This window comes from Callorhinus ursinus, unplaced genomic scaffold, assembly GCF_003265705.2.
Source record: "Callorhinus ursinus isolate GAN/ISIS: 27379988/994484 unplaced genomic scaffold, GSC_fseal_2.0 scaffold9, whole genome shotgun sequence".
Lineage (NCBI taxonomy): Eukaryota > Metazoa > Chordata > Mammalia > Carnivora > Otariidae > Callorhinus > Callorhinus ursinus.
In genome coordinates this window covers 27,009,113-27,030,687 of record NW_027397071.1, presented here as the reverse complement: position 1 = coordinate 27,030,687, position 21,575 = coordinate 27,009,113, and the positions used below count along the sequence as shown (strand labels likewise).

Below are 21,575 nucleotides of genomic sequence, written 5' to 3'. Positions count from 1 at the left end.
GTGGGGCTTGATCCCAGGACCCTGAGATCATGACCTGAGCTGAAGGCAGAGGCTTAACTGAGTGAGCCACCCAGGCACCCCTAGTGTTATCCTTTTTCCAGTGTAAGTCAGGTACTGTAATTCCATTGCCCCAAATTTTTCAAAGTGATTTTGCTAAATCTTTAAAAGACCTGTAAAAACCAAAGTCTTTATATTGGCTCAATAAATCTGGCTCCCGTTCTCTTTGTCAACTCATCTCCACACTGCTGCGCAGTGCACACTGCTGCTTTCTTGCTGTTCCTTGAACATGCCAAAGATGCTCTAGTTCAATACATTGCACATCGCTGCTCCTTTTACATGCAGAACTCTTACTTTAAATATCTACATGGCTACTCTCTAATTCAATTTACAAAATCTGCCTCCCTCTCTGACTTAAATTTCTGTCTCTGCCCTCTTTTTTTTCCAGAGCATTTATCACCATCTGATATATTTTACTGATTCATATGTTTGTTTTTTCTTATCTTCATTTATTAGAATGATCCATGTGATGGGTCTTTGTACCTGGTTTGTTCACTGCCATACCCTAGCACTTCAAATGCTACATAACATAAAATCAATAAATACTGATTAAATGAATGAATAAATAGATAAATGAACAAATAATCTGTGGTATCTATAATATCTGTGAGATGTGATACCAATTTGGGATGGATAGCTAATTGAATTATAACCTCTCATAGATCATTTCCCCACTGTCCACAGTTCACGGGTACAATGGTGGGCACCTAAACTGAGCTAATTCAGTAGTGCTTCTTTGATTAAGGACCACTGATCTGGATTTTCAATGACATGATGAGAGAATAGATCAAGCAAACATACAAATATATATTTAGACATGTCTAGTAAATCAGTAAGAGTTTGAGTACACTAAACAATCAGGGTAAATATAGAAAATTGAAAAAAAAATATGGGTACAGAACAGCAATTTAGGAAATTCTAATTCACATCCTCAGTGAGAATGGATGTACCTTTGTTCTAATTAAATGAGAAGGCTGTCAGGGTGCCTGGGTGTCTCTGTTGGTTAAGCATCTGCCTTCAGCTCAGGTCATGATCCTAGGGTCCCTGGATCGAGCCCCACATCAGGCTTTCTGCTCATTGGGGAGCCTATTTCTCCCTCTCCCTCTGCTGTTCCCCCCCTGCTTATGCTTTCTCTCTCTCTCTCACTCTCTCTGTCAAATAAATAAATAAAATCTTTAAAAAAAAATGGGAAGGCTGTCATGAAAAAGGACTATCCTAGGACACAAAAATAGTCTCAAAATAAGATACATATGTTGACATATAAAATAAAAAGACGTACTGAAGAGGAAAAATGGATACTGCTTAAAACTGATTACTAATAAGAAAATCAAACCATCAAAAACTAATGATATACTATATGTTGGCTAATTGAATTTAAATAAATAAAAAAAATTGAAAAAAAAATCAAACCAAGAAATCTTTGAAAGAAGAGCCAAAGAACAAAGAGACAACATGAAAGAAAACAGACACAGAGAGGGGTCCCAGTGGTGCATTATCTACATTGGGAGTCCCAGATAGAGGAACAGGAGCAAAAGCAATCTAAACAATAATCAAAGAATAATATAAGAAAATTTTCTTCATCTGAAGAGACAAAACTTCAGATCAATCCTGGAATTTCTGAATTCCAAGGATAAAGAAAATAAAAGTCTTTGGACACCTGGGTGGCTCAGTTGGTTAAGCGTCTGCCTTCAGCTCAGCTCATGATCCCAGGGTCCTGGGATCAAGCCCTGCATTAGGCTCCCTGCTCAGTGGGGAGCCTGCTTCTCCCCCTCCCTCTGCTGCTCCCTCTGCTTGTGCTCTCTCTTTCTCAAATAAGTAAAGAAAGAAAATCTTAAAAGAAAAAGCAATCTCTAGAACTGAGAAGCTGTAATATTTACAGATTAAAAAGTAAACAGAGAATATGAAATTGGAAACTGAAAAAAATTACTTGTGAGATAAGGAAAAACAAGGAGTATATGACAGAGGAGCAGCCAGAAAAATAAAATACAGGAAGGGAGGGAAGGGTGATAAGCTTTGTCAAGTGTTGCTGAAACGTAAAATGAGGACAGAGAATTGACCACTTGCTGTGGCAGCATGGAGGAGGTCTTGAGAAGGATTGACTGTGTGGGTGCTTGAAACTGAGATTATGAGGGAAGTTTAGTTATCAGTGGAAAAATGTCTAAGCTAAGGTGAGATGGTTGACAAGACTTTGGATATGAGAGAGTCAAGGGACCGAGAGGTTAGGGTGTTAGATGGCTGTTTACTGGATGCTAAAGACCCCAAGACTAACAAGAGTAGTAGTAACGTGGGGAAGAATCAGGTGCTAAAATCTTCAGTGAATGAAAGGATTGTGAGATCTAGGACTCCTGGAATAAGAGGGAGAAATGAGTAATAGAAGTCTGATGACATGTGCTTCAAAGATACTTTGTGTTTTGTTGTTGTTCTGCCATTTTGTGTTTTTTATGGGAGGGCTGGGGGGCTAAAAAAAAAGGGGGGATAAATGATCTGGAAGTCATAATAAGGAGCAGAAAGGGCATCTAATGTACCTCACAGCTCTGTCAAATTAAGAAAGTGGAGAAAAAAGCAGCTGCTAGGAGGAGCTGCCCACGTAACACTTATGCAAATCCACTGCCCCTCATCAGCTTTCAGTTCTGTGACCTCCTCCATCATCCTCTCAATAGGTATATTAATACCCAATTCATAAGGACTTGTGAGGCTTGAGGTAATGTATATAAAAGGCTTATCACCTCTCAGGCTTATCATGATCATTTAAAAATGGTAAATTTTATTTGACTCTAAAAAATCAAAAAACATTTCTTGATCTTGTTAATTAAATATGTGCTCCCTCTGGGAAAGTTTTCAGGACACAAAATTTGTAACAATGTATTATCATTTATGTTGTTCCTATTAATATTTAGTTTCTCTTTTATTACTTTATACACATGCAAAAATGTCTATTTCAGGATTTGAATATACACAAGTCCTTAAAATAGAGTTTTGCTTCTGTATAAAAAAAAAGATGGCTTTATAGACACCATATTCTAAAGAAATTATTCATCTGTTTTTGTCCCAGGGCTCATACTATGTGAACAATATAGGGGGAAGGGACAGTAAACACTTTTAAAACGTCGGAATTATTCTTCATTAGAATTTTGTCCTCATACAATTTTGGTGAATTGGTATGAATTCTGTCAGGAAAACAGAGCCACTACCAAGCATTACAGAGAGAACGTTTTTTATGTAGGAATTGCATGAATATAAGACTAACAAAAATGATGTAGGGAAGCTGGGATGTGAAGGTCTAGAAGGGGTAACTTGAAGGATTAAAGTCACTATCCACGTCAGCCTGAAGAGCAGGTGAGGATGGACAAAGTGAAGCTTTGGACAAGTCCAAAAGCCTCCGCCTGTCTGGCTGCCCAAGTGGGACCAGAGAAGTCTGCTGAACTGCTCTCTCCAACCAACACTGTAAATGAGGCCATAACTACCCAAGGATAATGGCATGGGCTCTACCTCTGCTTGCCAAATCTCCTATGGCTTTCCCTCATCAACAGCCTCTCACCCAGATACATAGAGGGAATGGAATTCTGCAAACTAGCTACCAGCCTTAGACAGGTGTGGTGTTGCCAAGACGATAACAAACCGTGCAGCACAGCTGGTTTTGGGGTCCTCTGAATTGAATTCAATGACAGAATTCTCCCTTTACTATGTAGAAAGAAAAGTGATACATTTATTATAGTAAATTGTAACCCTGAACCTAGTTAAAAAACATTTAAGGATGTACTGTTACTTTGATATAGGAAGTATTTTATTTTCTTCCTGAATTACCCTGCATCTCTTAGTCCCCCAGTGTCAAGCAAAAGTAGATCTTATGGGATGAAGCCCACACTACATCTGGATTCTCCTGGGGTGAGGCTGCACTATCGAGCCTGTATGGAAGCCCGCAAGGGGTAATGGGGCTGTGAGCTGTAGCTGTAAGAACAGGGAACTCTGGCAATCAGAGACTATTTTGGTAAGTGAACAGAGTTGGGTATAGCAGCTCCTATAGATCCCATTCCTAAATGCAGGCTCTCTAAAAAGCACATGCCATCCAATTTTTCTAGTCCTGGAAACACGGGGAGTCCTGGGTGGAAGAAGGAGGTGTCTTGAGAGAGTCTGCAAAGGCCTCTTCAGGACAGTGGTTTAGTTGTCCTTTGAACACTTTTTCTGCAGTCTGCTAAAGTTTAAATACTTTAAAAATTATGTTCTTTTGGGGCGCCTGGGTGGCTCAGATGGTTGGGCGTCTGCCTTCGGCTCAGGTCATGATCCCAGGGTCCTGGGATCAAGTCCCGCATCGGGCTCCCTGCTCCTTGGGAGCCTGCTTCTCCCTCTGCTTCTCTCTCTCTCTCTCTCTCTCTCTCTGTCTCTCATGAATAAATAAATAAAATCTTTTAAAAAAATGTGGAAAGGAAAAGTATTTAAAAAAAATCATGTTCTTTTTTTGCTAGAATGGAAAAGCAGCTGATTTTCTAGAATTAAGCCTATTACATAGGCTTTCAGTTTCCATCTGAAATATATTCCAGGAAGTGCCATTTCACATAGCCTTGAATTGACCTTGAATTGACCAAGAAAACCAAGATTGTTTTCTTGGCCAGGAAACCTTGATGTGAGATTATTTTAAAACCTAATATCTGGAAGTGCATGCAGTTTGGAGGGGCTAAAGAGAGAGCCCTTACCTTCTTGTTGTTCTACCAGAGCAAGTATCTGACATTCAGCTCTAAGTCTTCTTAAAAACAGGCTTGTTCAATGTAGGAAGCTGCAGGCAAGCCTACTGCCAGGGCTGATGTCATGATTTATAATCATTCATTTTTTTTTAACCTTTTTTTTTAAAGCTCTTACTTTAATTCCAGGATAGTTAACATACAGTGTTATATTAGTGACAATTCCATATGTCGCCCGGTGTGCATCTTATATTCTCTGCTTTGCCACATGTTCCTATGTTCAGGACCAACCCTGCCAGGCTGTTCCCAATTCGAGAGTTCTACACAAACTCACCTTCGGCACAGAACTCATCTTGTTCATTTATTTCCTTATTGCACTCTTATTAAAAATTACTTTAATGCTCACTTTGTCAGGGAGCATTTCTGACAGGTTATTTAAATTGGGTCTCCCCTCTACATTGACCCTCGTTCTTTACAATGCTTGTCAGAAATTGAAGTTTTTACATTTGTTGTTATGACTATTTGTTAGTGTCTAACTTCAGTCAAAAAAAAAAAAAAAGGAAAAAAGAAAGAAACACAAGCACAGGGACTCTATTTAGCTAATCACAGGATCCTCAGTGCCTTCCGGGTGCCTTCCACAGTGCCCAGCACATGATCAGGGGTCAGTACATACCCAGTGATGACTAAATGCAGTCCCATTTAAAAACATCTGCTTTGGTGGCAGGGAGGCAGGGAGGTCCACATTTGAGTTCCACTCACAGCTTTCTGGCTGTTTGACCTAGTAAAACAAAAGATGGAAAGCCCGTCCCACATTGCTCAAACATGATTTTGTGAATGTGAGCTCCTGTTACTAAGCTATTTGTTGCTGGGTTTTTTTTTTTTTTTTTTTAAGATTTTATTTATTTGACAGAGAGAGACACCGCGGGAGAGGGAACACAAGCAGGGGGAGTGGGAGAGGGAGAAGCAGGCTTCCCGTGGAGCAGGGAGCGCGATGTGGGGCTTGATCCCAGGACCCTGAGATCATGACTTGAGCGGAAGGCAGACGCTTAACGACTGAGCCACCCAGGCACCCACTATTTGTTGCTGTTATCATTGCCATTTTTGTCATTGTCCTCCCCCCGCATCTTATCTTGTTGGGATGGGCCATGATGGTTCTGTGACCCAAAGAAACCCCTGTCTCTGTGAGATAAATATATTGTACAAAAGGCAGTATGTTTAGAAGTTTTGATTAGATTTGTTTTGTTTTGGATTTCACTCTGAGTTACTTAATATTATTCTGCTTGAAAAATAAAAGGGAGAATTAGAAAAGACTTCCGAACCTAGCAACATTTGAACTAGACAACATGAAAATTCTTTATCAAAAAGCATTGAAAAAAATTACCCAAATGTGGCAAACAGCCACAAAAAAACAGAGATCTGGGAAAATAAAGCATGAGCTCACAGGTTGGATCATGTTACCTCATCTTCTACGCAGTCAGATAATTTAAATATATTTGAGGTAAACAAGATTTCTTCTTAGACATTGTTAAGTGACCTCTCCTTCCTCACATTTCTTTAGATCTCATAGCTGCTTAGAACCTGAAATATCATTTATGAGTGGGATATGTTTGAATAGAACCATTTTAATTATTCTAGCTCGGTGGTTCCCAATGGGGGGGTGATTTTGCCTTCTGGGGGTTATTTGGCAATGTCTGCACACATTTTTGGTTGTTACAGCTGGGTTGGTTAGCATAACAGGTGCTATTGGCATCAAATTGGTAGTGCCATGGGTGCTGCTAAACATCCTACAATGCATAGGACAGCCCCCTGCTCAAAGAATTATCCGTTCCATATGCCAAGAGTGCTGAGGCTGAGAAATCTTTTATAGCGCAATGAAAGACTGTGAACTCCTGCTGTATGAAACAAAGATGACCATCACAAACATAATGTTGAGTGTAGGAAGTCAGTCAGAAAAGACTGCATAAAATTATATTAAGTACAGAAACAGAAAACTATTCTATGGTGAGAAAAGTCAGAATTGTGGTTAACTTTGGGTTGGCCACAATGAGGGAAACTTATGGGATATTAGTAACGTTCTCCTTTTTGATCCAGTGGGAGTTACAGGGATATCTATATATTGGAAGAATACATCTGAAATAAGTCTCATTATCTTATATGTGTGTGTATGTGTATTTTGTCTTTTTATTGATATCATTGTTTACTGACTCAGAAATATGACTTTAGACAAGTCTGCTGTTTTTATGACTATAGACTCTGAAATCTATAGACTTTGAAATCACACACTTAATGTTTTGCAAGATACAAACATATCTAATCTTCTCAACTGTACTTTCTGATTATTTCCCTGCTTTGTCTCATTATTTCTAAATCTGATGATGCTTAGCTTTTACTGTTGCTGTTTAGGTCTATGGACATATTACACTGCAAGATGAATAATAGATGCTATTCCAGCAGGGATTTTTTTTTATTGTCATGCTGATGATCACATTGTGCACTTTTTCTTAGAGGAGAGAGTATAGTTATTCTTCATTCTTTACATGACCTTTAGAAGTTAGTCGTATGAACTGCAACAAACAGAATCAAGGACTTTATCTTCATTTGGCAAAGACTAATGGTTTCTGGTTTCTGACTTGAATGGCGAATAGATACAAGGAAGGAAAGATTTCAGTGTCTTTATTTTTTTCAAACAGTACTGTGGTTAAGTCATCTACCACCATCTAATGCAAACAGGGGGTACTGGCATTCCTAACACATCCCTGGTCCTTTAACCACAGATGTACTAATATAGCTTAAATTTTTCCATGAAAGTTAATTTGATTTCTAAAAGAAAACTGTTCCTCTGCATTTAGAACACTTCTGACACTAAATGTGTGGGTTTTTCCATACCAACAAGCACTCTCCAACTCTCCAACCCACAGGGTAAAGCCTCAGTCCTGATGTGGTTTGAAGTAGTGGGGTTTGGAGCCAACAGCCAAGAAAGAATTCTTGAGACGTTTTTGGTGCAAAAAGGTGGTTTTATTAAAGCACAGGGACAAGACCCATGGGCAGAAAGGGCTGCACTGGGGTCATGACAGGTGATGGATTATATACTTTCAAGTTGGGGGTTGGTTAGGGACAGCACAAGCCTCCAAGGTATTTTGGAACCTTTCAGTTCCAAGTTTCAGGACCTTAAGGGGGCTAGTTCTTGATGGGAAAAGGTCATTTATTACTGTTTAATAAAGACTCAGTCATGAGACCCTTTAGGTATGTATCAGTGGGTCATATGCTTGGAGGATGATTGCAAACATATATCTTGGGGGTAGAGATAAAGGAAGTTTCCAAAGGAATCATTATATGTTAAAGCAGACTTACAGGATCCTGGGGAATCGGGATACTATTAAGCTAAGATTGCCTTTTACCCTTTGCAAAGTATTAACATCGAGGCAGCTGAGTTCCTAGAGGAATGTCATTGCCTGTTTCAAGGACTTGTCAATGGGCTGGAAGTAGTAAGGAAATTTAATTTTTCTTTTGCCTTTGTTTCCCACATCAAGTCCCATTTCATACATCAGTGATGAGTCCAGGCCTGTGGTACTTAGGACCAGCTTGACTATGATTTGAGGGTTCCTATCACCCCCTCCATGGGTTTGATAATTTGCTGGAACGGTTCACAGAACTCAGGGAAACATTTATGTTTACTGGTTTATCATAAAGGATACAAATAAAAAGCTCCAGAAGAAGAGCCATGGAGGACAAGGTATATAGGAGCATGGATCTTCCACGCCCTCTCAGGTCACACCACTATTCCAGGATTTCCCATGTGTTCACCAACCAAGAACCTCCCCAAACACCATTGCTTGGGGTTTTTAATGAGGGCTTCATTATATAGGTATGATTGGTAATTAAGTAGTCTACAACCCCTCACTCCTTGCTATACCTTGCTATACCTTCTAACTCTCTAATCACGTGGTTAGTTCCCCCTGATAACCAGCCTTCTTCCTAGAGTCACTCATTAGCATAAACTCCCAGTATAGTTGAAAGAGGCTTATTATGAATAACAAAAAGCACTCCTCTCATTCCAATCACTCAGGAAATTCCAAGCATTTTAGAAGCTCTGTGCCAGGAACCTAGGACAATGACCTAATGTGTATTTCTTATTATATCATGTCACAGTTCCCAAGCTGAATACAATGGTTTGTTTTCATTTTTGTTTTCTAAAACCTTGAATCTGCAAATATCTGTGCTGTAAAGTATTACTGGTTAACAGAAATTTGTATTATTACAAGTGAGTCCCTTCTTCTCCATAAAGATACCTAGTTAAGGAGGAGAAGGCATAAGGTCACTTCACACTTACTGCTCCATATCTGTTTAAAACATTTCAAACTAGTCCTTCATGTCTATTTCAGAGATTAAACAGTTGTGGTGCATCTCCTTTAAATGATGAAGGCATGACTAGCGATAATAAGTAACAAAAAGGCACTGAAATTAAGTACCTTATAAACCAACAACTGCAGGATTTTGTTTCTCTTCTTCACCACAAACTGACATAAAAACCGAAGTAATGAAACAATTCTAATCTGGAATTTCACTGGCACCTTGATTAAAATTTATTAATCAGCTGTGTCTCACAGTGTCTCTGGAATTTATATGTAGTCCCAATCATTCAATAATTTATCATTACTGTTTTAATTAAAGTCATCTGCTTCTTGTTACATTAAATTATCCCTAAGAATAACAGCACAGTTGAAAAACCTAGAATATGAATATACTTGATTTTTTTAATGGACAAGCTGATTAAAATCCCTAATTGAGGTTCAGAGTATCTGCAGTTAATTGGAGCTCCTTGAAGCCCTCATCAAAACACTACCTAAAGTCATACACAAGAAAATCTTACACATCCTTGCAGCATGCCCATGTTGTCATTAGAGAGCAAATACGGAAAGCTGCCAAAATCAGAAAGAATGTATCTGTGTGGGAATTAAGAAAACAACTACAATTTCAAAACATCAAAAGTACACATAGTTTTATCAGATAAAAAGGGATATTTGTATAGGGAAAATCCCCTGATGGTGAGTAATTCAAGTACTGGTTCATGATATGGTTCATAAATAAGCATAAAAAGATGTCAACAACTTTATTGATTTCTCCTCTTTTATATTAGATATTAGAAATTTGTCCCTTTTCTTTGTTCCTTTATCAAACTTGATCGAATTTTGTTAGTTTTCTTACTTTTTTTCAGTAACAAAGCTTTGGCGTGGTTTATCCTGTCTCTGGTACATTTTTTGTTTTGTTTGTTTCTGATCTTGTGGCAATTATTTAACTTCTTCCAGAAGATTTGATTTATTTTGTTTTAATTTTTAATTAAATTTAATTAATTTTCTAAGTAGATGGCCTGCTCAACTATATTTTAACTTTTCTTTTTCCTAACATACAGATTTGTGGGCTCTAAATTTCTGTAAAAGGACTGCTTTAGCAGCATTCTAGGTTTTATATGTGACATTTTCATCACTGTTCAAGCAAAATAGTTTCTACTTTCAAACATTTCTACCTCTTTCATCTATGAACTATTTAGAAAATTTTTTTTTTTTGACAGAGAGATAGTGACAGCTAGAGAAAGAACACAAGCAGGAGGGAGTGGGAGAGGGAGAAGCAGGCTTCCCGCCAAGCAGGGAGCCCAATGTAGGGCTCGATCCCAGGACCCCGGGATCATGACCTTAGCCGAAGGCAGCTGCTTAACCAACTGAGCCACCCAGGTGCCCCTAGAAATGTATTTTTCAATTTTCAAATGTGAGGTTCTTCTCGTTGCTCTTCTAAAATTAATAATTACCAGTTTATATGCACTGTTTTGCATGGTGTTAGTCTTTTCAAATTTCTTGAAACCTGCTACCTGAATGAGTACAGGTAAATTTTTTTCCAAATTTTTTGTATTATGTTATGTTAATCACCGTACATTACATCATTAGTTTTTGATGTAGTGTTCCATGATTCATTGTTTGTGCGTAACACCCAGTGCTCCACGCAGAACGTGCCCTCTTTAATACCCATCACCAGGCTAACCATTCCTCCCACCCCCCTCCCCTCTAGAACCCTCAGTTTGTTTTTCAGAATCCATAGTCTCTCATGGTTCGTCTCCCCCTCCGATTTCACCCCCCTCATTCTTCCCCTCCTGCTATCTTCTTCTTCTTCTTCTTTTTTAACGTATAATGTATTATTTGTTTCAGAGGTACAGATCTGTGATTCAACAATCTTGCACACTTCACAGCGCTCACCATAGCACATCATAGCACATACCCTCCCCAACGTCTATCACCCAGCCACCCCATCACGCCCACCCACCACCACTCCAGCAACCCTCAGTTTGTTTCCTGAGATTAAGAATTCCTCATATCACTGAGGTCATATGATACATGTCTTTCTCTGATGGACTTATTTTGTTCAGCATAATAACCTCCAGTTCCATCTATGTCGTTGCAAATGGCAAGATTTCATTCTTTCTGATGACTGCATAATATTCCGTTTTGTGTGTGTGTGTGTGTGTGTGTGTGTATACACACACCACATCTTCTTTATCCATTCATCTGTCGGTGGACATCTTGGCTCTTTCCACAGTTTGGCTATTGTGGACATTGCTGCTATAAACATTGGGGTGCACGTACCTCTTCAGATCCCTACATTTCTATCTTTGGGGTAAATACCCAATAGTGCAATTCCTGGATCGTATGGTAGCGCTATTTTCAACTTTTTGAGGAACCTCCATACTGTTTTCCAGAGTGGCTGCACCAGCTTGCATTCCCACCAACAGTGTAGGAGGGTTCCCCTTTCTCCGCATCCCCGCCAACATCTGTCGTTTCCTGGCTTGTTAATTTTAGCCATTCTGACTGCTGTGAAGTGATATCTCATTGAGGTTTTGATTTGGATTTCCCTGATGCCAAGTGATGTTGAGCACATTTTCATGTGTCTGTTGGCCATTTGGATGTCTTCTTTGGAAAAATGTCTGTTCATGTCTTCTGCCCATTTCTTGATTGGATCATTTGTTCTTTGGGTATTGAGTTTAAGAAGTTCTTTATAGATTTTGGATACTAGCCCTTTATCTGATATGTCATTTGCAAATATCTTCTCCCATTCTGTTGGATGTCTTTTGGTTTTGTGGACTGTTTCTTTTGCTGTGCAAAAGCTTTTTATCTTGATGAGGTCCCAGTAGTTCATTTTTGCCCTGGCTTCCCTTTCCTTTGGCGATGTGTCTAGGAAGAAGTTGCTGCGGCTGAGGTTGAAGAGGTTGCTGCAGGTGTTCTCCTTTAGGATGTTGATGGACTGCTGTCTCACATTGAGGTCTTTCAACCATTTGGAGTCTATTTTTGTGTGTGGTGTAAGGAAATGGTCCAGTTTCATTCTTCTGCATGTGGCTGTCCAGTTTTCCCAACACCATTTGTTGAAGAGGCTGTCTTTTTTCCACTGGACATTCTTTCCTGCTTTGTCGAAGATTAGTTGACCATAGAGTTGAGGGTCCATTTCTGGGCTCTCTATTCTGTTCCATTGATCTATGTGTCTGTTTTTGTGCCAGTACCATACTGTCTTGATGATGACGGCTTTGTAATAGAGCTGGGAGTCCGGAATTGTGATGCCGCCAGCTTTGCTTTTCTTTTTCAGCATTCCTCTGGCTATTCGAGGTCTTTTCTGGTTCCATACAAATTTTAGGACTATTTGTTCCATTTCTTTGAAAAAAATGGACAGTATTTTGATGGGGATTGCATTGAATGTGTAGATTACCCTAGGTAGCATTGACATCTTCACAATGTTTGTTCTTCCATTCCATGAGCATGGAACATTTTTCCATTTCTTTGTGTCTTCCTCAATTTCTTTCATGAGTCTTTTATAGTTTTCTGAGTACAGATCCTTTGCCTCTTTGGTTAGATTTATTCCTAGGTATCTTATGGTTTTGGGTGCAATTGTAAATGGGATCGACTCCTTAATTTCTCTTTCTTCAGACTTGTTGGTGTATGGGAATGCCACTGATTTCAGTGCATTGATTTTGTATCTTGCCACTTTACTGAATTCCTGTATGAGTTCTAGCAGTTTTGGGGTGGAGTCTTTTGGGTTTTCCACATAAAGTATCATATTATCTAAAAAGGGTGAGAGTTTGACTTCCTCTTTGCCGATTTGGATGCCTTTGATTTCTTTTTGTTGTCTGATTGCTGTGGCTAGGACTTCTAATACTATGTTGAATAGCAGTGGTGATAGTGGACATCCCTGCCATGTTCCTGACCTTAGGGGGCAAGCTCTCAGTTTTTCCCCATTGAGAATGATATTCGCTGTGGGTTTTTCATAGATGGCTTTTATGATATTGAGGTATGTATCCTCTATCCCTATACTCTGAAGAGTTTTGATCAAGAAAGGATGCTGTACTTTGTCAAATGCTTTTTCTGCATCTATTGAGAGGATCATGTGATTCTTGTTCTTTCTTTTATTAATGTATTAATATTTCTTTACTTTCTTAATATTTCTTTCTTTTATTAATGTATCACATTGATTGATTTGCAGATGTTGAACCAACCTTGCAGCCCAGGGATAAATCCCACTTGGTCATGGTGAATAATCCGTTTAATGTACTGTTGGATCCTATTGGCTAGTATTTTGGTGAGAATTTTTGCATCTGTGTTCATCAAGGATATTGGTCTGTCGTTCTCCTTTTTGATGGGGTCTTTGTCTGGTTTGGGATCAAGGTAGCCTCATAAAACGAGTTTGGAAGTTTTCCTTCCATTTCTATTTTTGGAACAGTTTCAGAAGAATAGGTATTAATTCTTCTTTAAATGTTTGATAGAATTCCCCCGGGAAGCCATCTGGCCCTGGGCTTTTGTTTTTTGGGAGATTTTTGATGACTCCTTCAATTTCCTTAGTGGTTATAGGTCTGTTCAGGTTTTCTATTTCTTCCTGGTTCACTTTTGGTAGTTGATACATCTCTAGGAATGCATCCATTTCTTCCAGGTTATCTAATTTGCTGCCATATAGTGGCTCATAATATGTTCTTATAATTGTTTGTATTTCTTTGGTGTTGGTTGTGATCTCTCCTCTTTCATTCATGATTTTGTTGATTTGGGTCATTTCTCTTTTCTTTTTGAGAAGTCTGGCCAGGGGTTTATCAATCTTGTTAATTCTTTCAAAGAACCAGCTCCTGGTTTCGTTGATCTGTTCTACTGTTCTTTTGGTTTCTATTTCATTGATTTCTGCTCTGATCTTTGTTATTTCTCCTCTCCTGCAGGGTTTAGGCTTTATTTGCTGTTCTCTCCTGCTCCTTTAGGTGTAGGGTTAAGTTGTGTATTTGAGACCTTTCTTGTTTCTTGAGAAAGGCTTGTATTGCTATGTACTTTCCTCTTAGGACTGCCTTTGCTTTATCCCAAACATCTGAACAGTTGTGTTTTCATTTTCATTGGTTTCCATGAATTTTTTAATTCTTCTTTAATTTCCTGGTTAACCCACTCATTCTTTAGTAGAATTCCCTTTAGCCTCCATGTATTTGGGTTCTTTCTGACTTTCCTTTTGTGATTGAGTTCTAGTTTCAAAGCATTGTGGTCCAAAAATATGCAGGGAATGATCCCAGTCTTTTGGTACCAGTTGAGACCTAATTTGTGACCTAGGATGTGATCTATTCTAGAGAATGTGGAGAATGTGCCATGGGCACTAGAGAAGAATGTGTATTCTGTTGCTTTGGGATGGAATGTTCTGAATATGTCTGTGAATTCCATTTGGTCCAGTGCGTCATTTAAAGTCTTTATTTCCTTGTTGATCTTTTGCTTAGGTGATCTGTCCATTTCAGTCAGGGGGGTGTTAAAGTGCCCCAATATTATTGTATTGTTGTTGATGTGTTTCTTTGCTTTTGTTATTAATTGACTTATATAATTGGCTGCTCCCATGTTAGGAGCATAGATATTTAGAATTGTTAAATCTTCTTGTTGGATAGACCCTTTAAAGTAGGATATATCTCCTTCCTCATCTCTTATTATAGTCTTTGGTTTAAAATCTAATTTGTCTGATATAAGGATTGCCACCCCAGCTTTCTTTTGGTGTCCATTAGCATGGTAAATGCTTTTCCACCCCTTTACTTTCAATCTGGGGGTGTCTTTGTGTCTAAAATGAGTCTGTTGCAGACAGCATATCGATGGGTCTTGTTTTTTTATCCAATCTGATAGCCTGTGTCTTTTGATTGGGGCATTTAGCCCATTTACATTCAGGGTAACTATTGAAAGATATGAATTTAGTGCCACTGTATTGCCTGTAAGATGACTGTTGCTATATATTATCTGTGTTCCTTTCTGGTCTATGTTGCTTTTAGGCTCTCTCTTTGCTTAGAGGACCCCTTTCAATATTTCTTGGAGGGCTGGTTTCGTGTTTGCAAATTCCTTTAGTTTTTGTTTGTCCTGGAAGCTTTTTATCTCTCCTTCTATTTTCAGTGACAGCCTAGCTGGATATAGTATTCTTGGCTGCATATTTTTCTCATTTAGTGCTCTGAATATATCATGCCCATCCTTTCTGGCCTGCCAGGTCTCTATGGATAGGTCTGTTGCCAATCTAATGTTTCTAGCATTGTAGGTTATATATCTCTTCTCCCGAGCTGCTTTCAGGACTTTCTCTTCATCTCTTGAGACTTGTAAGTTTTACTATTAGATGTCGGGGTGTTGACCTATTTTTATTGATTTTTGAGAGGGGTTCTTTGTGCCTCCTGGATTTTGATGCCTGTTTCCTTCCCCACATTAGGGATGTTCTCTGCTATAATTTGCTCCAATATACCTTCTGCCCCTCTCTCTCTTTCTTCTTTTTCTGGGATCCCGATATCCTAATGTTGTTTTGTCTTATGGTATCTCTTATCTCTGGAATTCTGCCCTCGTGATCCAGTAGTTGTTTATCTCTCTTTTTCTCAGCTTCTTTATTTTCCATCATTTGGTCTTCTATATCGCTAATTCTCTCTTCTGCCTAATTTATCCTAATAGAGCCCCCATTTTTTATTGCACCTCATTAATAGCCTTTTTGATTTCGACTTGGTGAGATTTTAGTTCTTTTATTTCTCCAGAAAGGGTTTCTCTAATAACCTCCATGCTTTTTCAAGCCCAGCTAGTATCTTTAAAATCATCATTCTGAACTCTAGTTCCGACATCGTACTAATGTCCGTATTGAGTAGGTCCCTGGCAGTCGATATTGCCTCTTGTTTATTTTGTTGAGGTGATTTTTTCCATCTTGTCATTTTGTCCAGAGGAGAACAGATGAATGAGAGAACAAAATGCTAACAGGGTAACAACGTCCCCCGAAAATATACTCTAAACAAATCAGAAAAGACCTGAAACCAGGGGAAAAGAAAGGGAAAGAAAGAAAAAAGATAAAGAAAAAGAAAAAGATAAAAACAAACAAAAACTGAACCAAAAAAACCCAGAATATGATCAAATATGATCAGACTGGTGCATAGATCAGTGCCACACACTATATTTTGGGTGTATTTTGGTCTGTTAGAAGAAAGTACCTCCCAAAATTTTAAAGAAAGAAAAACTTATATATGTACAAAAATAAGCATTAATACGATGAAGGGATGGAATATGAGTGTAAAGATGAAAAGTATAAAAGATTTTATAATAGGAATTGATAAGTTGTTTGAAAAAAGAAAGAAGAGGATTTAAAAAAAAAAGGGAGAGAATGTGTTCAGGCAGGAGAGTAGAACAAAGCCATACACTAGAGATTTAGGGTATATTTTGATCTGTTAGAAGAAATTGTATCTCAAAATTTTAAATAGAGAACAACTTATATATATATGCCAAAAATAAGGGTAACTACTATGAAGGGATAGAATATGACTCTAAAAATGAAAAATAAAAATGTGTTTTAAAAAAGGGAGAGATAAGATGTTGGTTGAAATCGGGAAAAAGAAAAATTAAAAAAAAACAGTTAAAAATATTTAACTTTGAAAGACTAAAGAATCATGGTAAAAAAGCCATGAATTCTACGTGCAGTATTCCTCTAGCGCTGGAGTTCTGCCATTCTCATTGATCGGTAAACTTGATTTTGGCTGGCTGTTCGTGCTGATCTTCTGGGGGATAGGCCTGTTGCTGTGGTTCCCAAATGTCCTTGCTGGAGGCAGAATTGCCCCCACGCCCTTGCTGGTCTGGGCTAAGTAATCTGCTTGGGTTTGCTCTCGGGAGCTTTTGTTCCCTACAAGCTTTCAGTTCAGCTTTGGAGGATGAGAGTGAAAATGGCAGCCTCCCAATATCCGTCCCAGAGGAGCCGAGAACTCAGGGCCCCGCTCCTCAGTGCGCCCCCAGAGAAAAGCAGTCAGTCACTCCCGTGTCCCCGGTCTCCAGCCGTACTCCGTGCTCACCCGGCCTGTGACCGAGTGTTTCTATCTCTGGCACCTGACCCCGTGTGGAGTCTCCAAATCCAGCAGATCCCTGCGGTGCGCTCCCGCGCCGCTCCTCCCAGGGGAGGAAGTGGAGTCTTCCCAGATCTGTCTTGTTGTGTCCTTGCTGGAAGAGCAGTGGCCCGACTGTGCCACAGATTACGGTTTATGGCAACCCCGAGTGAGAGCCTGTGCCTTGGCTCCGTCTCTGCAGCCGGCTTCCCCGCTCTGATACCTGGGAGCTCTGCCGCACTCAGGCAGCCCCGTTTTTTCTGTGACCCTGAGGGTCCTGTGACCACACTGTTCCGCAAGGGTTCCACCCCCCACTTAGCCACTGGAGCGACGTCCCTCAGCGGAGCTGACTTTTAAAAGTTCCGATTTTGTGCTCAGCTGCTCTATCACTTGCCAGTAGCGGCTGTCAGAGGCTCCGTCCCCCGTTGTCTATCCTCCCGAATATCGCCTCGGATTCACTTCTCCGCACGTCCTACCTTCCAGAAAGTGGTCACCCTGTTGTTCAGAGAGTTGTTGGTTTTCTTTTCTTCGATCTCCTGTTGAGTTCGTAGGTGTTCAGAACGGTTTGATCCCTATCCAGTTGAATTCCTGGGACCAGACGAAATCCAGGTCTCCTACTCCTCTGCCATCTTGCTCTGCCATGAGTACAGGTAAATTTTATGGAAAAGTTCCAAGTGTACTTTGAGGTAATGCTTATTCTACTTCTTTGGGTTTAGGTCTGTTTATTAATACAACAAGCCACATTTGTTAATCAGTTTTTCTAACTTTTTTGATGTATTTGGTCTGCATTTTTTCTGAGTTACTGAAAGATGTGATAAAAATCTCTCGTGATGATTATGAATATGTCTGTTCTCCATAAAGTTCTATATAAGTTCTGTTTTCTTATACATTTGAGGCTATGTTATTAGAAGCTGTTTTCAATTTGTACATTATTCTGATAAACTTAGCTGCTATTATGAAGTGACGCTTTTCAGTGTGGTCTTTTATTTTTCCTTTGGTGTAAAGCCTACTTATTCAATATAAAGTTGGTTATCGATGCTTTTCTTTGTCTGGTGTAACATACTGATGTGGCTTGGAGTAGGATCTTTGAGCCAATGGCCAAGAAAGAGTTCTTGAGATGTCTTTGGTGCAAAAAGGTGGTTTTATTATAGCACGAGGACAGGACCTGTGGGCAGAGAGCTGCAATGGGGTTGTGAGGAATGACTAATTATATAAGATTTTCTATACTATGGAGGAGGGCAGGAGAGAGTGAGGTTAGGGCTCCAAGAAATTGGGTCTATAGATTTCTGGAGATTACTTTTTTTTCTTGTAAATCATTAAGGCAGTTTCAAACTGACTCCTGTCCTGCATGACTGTGATCTCTATCAGTTAACCATTTATTTTTCCCTTTCCTTTGCTTTGTTCTAGGGCAGCTAGGAGTGACTGGGGAATGTCCCATATATCCAACCTGGGGGGGTCGGTGGGCTGTTAGCTTGTACTTTGCCCTCAACTTGCCTTTTGCTCCTTCATCAATAGTACATCATTTACATTCTTTTACTTCTTATGTTTCTATATTTTCATATTTCCTATTATTCTTTTCTATCTAGCATGTGGTTTGTTATTAAACAAGACGATCTTTACCTCTTAAGTGAAGCATATCATTCATTTACATTCATGGTATTCACTGATATATTTGATTTAAATCATCATCTTACTTGGGCTTTCTCTTTGGCCTGTCTGCTCTGTTTTTCTCCATCAGACCCTGAAAGGGCCAAGGAATCCCACTTATGTGGGGACCTGTCAATTCTCCCTGCTCCCTTCAGACATCTCAACTTAATCCCTGCTCTGGGTATTTGCATGGTTCTTTGACTCTGGGAAGAGTTTATGGCCTCCCAGAGCTGAGGTAATTCTATTGTAAGTAAATTCAGTGAGGAATTCTACAGTTTATTCTTTCAGGTAGAAAGGTAGTAGCCAAGAGGCAGGCTACAGGCAGACTGGCAGAGGGAGAGTATGCTTTACATAAGAAGTGGCCAAAGAACCAGAATTTTCATAGCTCTAAAAATCATGCAAGAGTGGTTGTATGAGTCCCACATCTTCAGATGTGTGAGGGAAAAAGACTGAAGAAAACTTTGTATTTTTTCATATATTTAACAGTTACTTGTGAAGTTCCTCCTATATGCTGGGCATGTATCCTAAGTGCTGGAAGCCTAGCAAAGGAAAGGGATGAGCTTGAACCACAACAATTGGAATGAACTTTAGCAACTCTTCAAGGGATCAAGTTTTATAGAATGGCGTTACTATCTTTTCTGTGATTAATTATACAACTTATGATCTCTTCCATTGTTCACTATAAATCTTTTTCTTAGGCAGAATAATCTCCTGTTTCCCTCAAAGAGCTTTGAATAAGTGTGGGTAGCAGGTTTCTTCATACTTGCAGTGTTTTCTGATAAAAACAGCTCGAGTTCCATAGGGTCCCAGGCCTGTCAATGACTGGCCCTGAGGGGGAGGAAGGTGCAGGTCACGGTAAGTTCATGGGGAAGGGGAGATTGGCCCCGACCCTTGGCCCCTTCTACTCAGCTGATGACACAGCTGAGATATTACCATGAACACCAAGTAGGGGCACAGACCTCTGGGTGTTACCCGTAGGGGAGACGTGGCTGCATGAGCTTTTATCTCCATGGCTTTTGTTTGGGAACATTTGAGCTTTTATCTCCATGGCTTGGGTTCGTGGTTGCATCCTGACCTCACAGTCTTCCCAAAGGGCAGGACTGAGACCTCTTGGCCCTCTCAGTGGGGAGTAGATGAAGGCTCTCACAGTGATTGGAGGTTAGTTCAGTAAGAAATTGAACCTCATCCACCTGAAGGAACAGGATGGATGTGAGACATTTCCATGATTAAGAGATTTTTCTTTTAAAATATGTTTTTCTGAGGAACTCATATTTTGTAAATTTTTATTTACTGTTTTCCTTCCTTTCCTCCCCTCCTCCCTCCCTCCCTCCCTTCCTTCCTCCCTTCCTCCCTCCCTCCCTCCCTTCCTCCCTCCCTCCTTTCCTTCCTTCCTTCCTCCCTCCTTCCCTCCCTCCCTTCCTTCCTTCCTTCCTTCCTTTTCATCATAATAAGTATACTCTTTAATCCCCATCACCTATTTCACTCACCTCCTCACCTACCTCCCCTCTGGTAACCATCAGTTTGTTCTTTATGGTTAAGAGTTTGATTCTTGGTTTGTCTCTCTCTCTTTTTTTTTTTCTTTACTTGTTTTGTTTCTTAAATTCCGCATATGAGTGATATCATATGTTATTTGTCTTTCTCTGACTTATTTTGCTTAGCATTATACTCTCTAGCTCCATCTCTGTCATTGCAAATGGCAAGATTTTATTCTTTTTTATGGATGAATAATATTCCATTACACACACACACACACACACACACATACATACATACATACACACACATACCACATCTTCTTGATCTATTCATCTACCAATGGACACTTGGGCAGCTTCCATAGTTTGGCTGTTGTAAATAATACTGCAATAAACATAGGGGTGCATGTATCCCTTTGAATTAGGGTTTTTATATTTTGGGGATAAATACCAAGTAGTGTGATAACTGGATCATATGGTGGTTCTATTTTTAATTTTTGAGGAACCTTCATACTGTTTTCCACAGTGGCTACACCAATTTGCATTCCCACCAACAGTGCAAGAGGGTTCGTTTTTCTCCACATCCTCACCAACATCTGTTGTTTCCTGTGTTGTTACTTGTGGCTATTTTGACAGGTGTGAGGTGATATCTTCTTGTGGTTTTGACTTGCATTTCCCTGATGATGAGTGATGTTGAGCATCTTTTCATATGTTCTTTTAAAATTTAAACCTCACAATTGACCTGGGAGTCAAAAGTGAGTGATATTATTTGTGAGTGGTTGTCACAGTGTTAGGAGTTAGTTGGACAGTAAGGTAGTCAGGGCCAGAGTCCTGAACAAGAAAATATGGAGTCAGGACAGCTAAAATAAAACAGCACTGACATCCTGTTTTGCACTGACATTCTGCTTTGCAGCCCTTGCAGAAATGACTTCTGCATTACATCCTAAAGTAAGGCAATTAACCACAGAAGCATTTGTCAGTGTCATGGGCAAGGAGAAGTTAAGACCTAAGCCCCCAGATGTCAGCAAAAAAGGATCATCAGCATGTGGACATTAACCTAATAGGTAGACAGGTACATGACCAAAGCCCTGATTGGCACAACTCAGCACACCTTGATTGTTTAAGGAAGTTCCACAAAAGAGCTCATAAAAAACCCTAAACTTAGAAACTCCAGGGGCAACCCTCTTGGGTATGCCCTCCCTCTCTGGGAGTTTTGTACTATCGTTCAGTAAACTTTGCTGCCCACCATTCTTTGAAGTGGGGTGACCAAGAACTGTGGGCACTAAAGGCAGAGAATTCCTGCAACAGTTAAGTCTTCTTTAACATATGAAAATCCTTTTGGAAACTTCCTTTGTCTCT

General features: G+C 39.6%; 1 protein-coding gene across 1 annotated transcript in view; it reads left to right on the top strand.

Annotated features, from left to right (window-relative positions):
* The window catches only part of LRRC8B (leucine rich repeat containing 8 VRAC subunit B), a 444,213-nt gene that overhangs the window by 77,652 nt on the left and 344,986 nt on the right, over positions 1 to 21,575 (top strand). The gene's annotated exons all lie outside the window — the stretch shown is intronic.